The sequence below is a fragment of the Elephantulus edwardii genome, unplaced genomic scaffold (genome assembly GCF_000299155.1).
Source record: "Elephantulus edwardii isolate Elephantulus edwardi_28Jun2011 unplaced genomic scaffold, EleEdw1.0 scaffold00245, whole genome shotgun sequence".
Taxonomy (NCBI): Eukaryota; Metazoa; Chordata; class Mammalia; order Macroscelidea; family Macroscelididae; genus Elephantulus; species Elephantulus edwardii.
In genome coordinates, this window is record NW_006399995.1 from 57,234 (window position 1) to 59,754 (window position 2,521).

The 2,521-nt window shown below is 44.8% G+C and overlaps 1 pseudogene; it reads right to left on the minus strand.

Moving 5' to 3' along the window:
* Positions 1-1,151: 1,151 nt before the first annotated feature.
* Positions 1,152-1,781, minus strand: LOC102862231 (annotated as a pseudogene).
* Positions 1,782-2,521: the final 740 nt, after the last annotated feature.

Genomic DNA, 2,521 nt, shown 5'->3' on the forward strand with positions numbered 1-2,521 from the left:
CATTTCTTTGGTCTTAGGATAAGTTTACCTTAGTGGTAAGCTTAAAACTATTATTTTTAACTGAAAAATGTAATTATCATTTTCTTAAATTGCTAAGCACTAACAAACGGCTTTAATGAAAATGCAGTATACACATTAGCAGTCATGACTTTAAAAGCTTTTATTAAAATATGGATGGGCATAGACAATTGTGATTCATTTTATAAAACATACTGTATGGGAATGATAATGTGGAACACAGTGTGGCTGGAGGAATGCATGAAACACAATGTATATAAATGAAACACTATGTATGAAACACTTTGGTATGTGAACCACTATAATTTTTAAAAAAAAAACACATCTAATAACATATTTTTCACTTTTATATAAAGTTATGCCTTATATGTAAATACAAGATTTTAAAATCAAAACTTAAAAGATTAATTGCAGTTTTTGCTTCATTAATGAGCTCTATGCTGTATCAAAATTTCCCTAATATGTCTTCTTTATTCCCCCCTCTCACAAAACACTTTATTTACTAAACACTGAACTGGCCAGGGCACAAGTCTTCGGAGGTGGGAGGGGAGAGTGGTGACTAGAGGAGAGGATGGGTGTCCACAGTAGCTGGAATATGGGGAGAAGATGAGAAGTGGTAATAGTGGGGCAGGTCGTGGAGACTAGGATTATGTTCCTTTGCAATCTCTCTATAGTTTTTCTGGAGGTAGATGTAAAATGCCAAGGCACGTTCAGGAGTGTTTCTGCCAACCAGGAGGACACCCCAGCAGTGGTGTCAGAAAGCAGGCCTCTACATTGACTTATGTGTGCTCTGGGGGTTCCTGTGTCTTGGGGATGCAGTGATTCAGAAACCAAAAGGAATCCCATCTTTGGTTCCATACCAGACGAGAACAAGACATCGGCAGAGTGGGAAGTCATCTTGTGAAGGGGGTTAGCCATTGAATAATAAAAATGCCCCCCAAAACAAGCAAAAAACCAAAGACCAATAAAACCCCACCCAGATCAGCTAAGGATTACCCCCTGAGTAGGCATTAGCTCTTTGGGGGAAGGGAAGAAGTCTGGTAGTGGTGGTTGTTATGTGCCATCAAGTTGTTTGCAAATTATAGATACCCTATGTACAACAGCTCTGAACCCTGCTCTATCCTGGTTAGGGACTAATTTTTGGTGGGACACTCAAAGGGCAAAGGGGTGCCCTGTGGAGCAGAGGCTAAGAAGTGGGTGATGCAAGGACTGGTGCTCTGGGATCCCCCAGAGGGATGTGCAGCAGACCTCTGCCCAGCGACAACAGGCCCGAAGCAGCCCAGCCCAGGCAGAGGGAGGCCCCCAGCTCCTGTGTTTGGGTCTTGACGACCAAGAGCTTGTAGAAGTCCCGGATGATGGAGCTGGCAGTCCAGCAGGCTGAGATGAGGGCCAGCAACCCTGAAATGATGAAGATGATCCAGAGGTGGGCAGCAGGTGATCCCTGACATGACTGTCCTCCACACACTTGGAACACTTGGCCTCTACAGGCCCAAACAGGAACCACTAGGAGGGCGAGGGCTGCAGAGAATACAGGCATGTCCAGGTCCTGGGACAGTGTCAACAGCAAGTCTTACATCTCTCTCTCAATCTGGCCGCAGCACACGGTACATCCACAGCCCCTCCCACACGGCTTGGTCCACCATGATGCTTTTGCCAATGAAGGTAGTCACCTTCTGCATGGGTAGGACACAGGACACCAAGGCATTCACCCAGCTGTGCAGCATCAGGATGAGTCCCAGGATCAGCAGACCAATGGAGGCCATGGTAACGAGTCGAAGCTTTGCAGAGAACAGAGAGCTTTGTGGGAGGTGGCAGGATGTCCCTAATGTATCTTTTAATTGCACATAACCTGGTATATTTAATAGAGAACCAGACTCATTGCATGGTTCAAAATCAGGAAAGGAGTACCTCAGGAATGTATCCTGTCTCTATACCTTTTCAATCTATATGCAGAACAGATCATGTGGGAGGCTGGGCTTTACAAGGAGGAATGTGTCATCAGGATTGGAAGAAGAGTCCTCAACAGACTACGTTATGCAGATGATACAACCATCTTTGCCGAAACTGAGGAGGCCCTGAAGTGCTTGCTGTCAAGGACTATACTCGTCAATATGGATTGAAGCTCAACATCAAGAACACAAACATTCTCACCACTGAGCAAATTGGCAGCACCATCATAGATGGAGAAGAGATCAAGATTGTTAACAAGTACCGCTTGCTCAGCTCCACAATCAATACTCTTGGCATCAGAAGCAGTCAGGAAATTAAAGGCAAATTGCAGTGGAGAAATCTGCTGTCAGGGACTTCTCCAGAGTGCTGATAAGCAATAATGTCAGTCAAAAGACCAAGGTGCACCTGATCCAGGCCATGATCCTCACAGTTAGTATGCATCAGAGTGCTGGAGAATGACTAAGGATGACAAGAACTGATGCTTTCGAGTTGTGGTGCTGGAGAAGAGTGTTGAACATACCATAGAACTGCCAAAAAACCCCAAGTTTGTCTT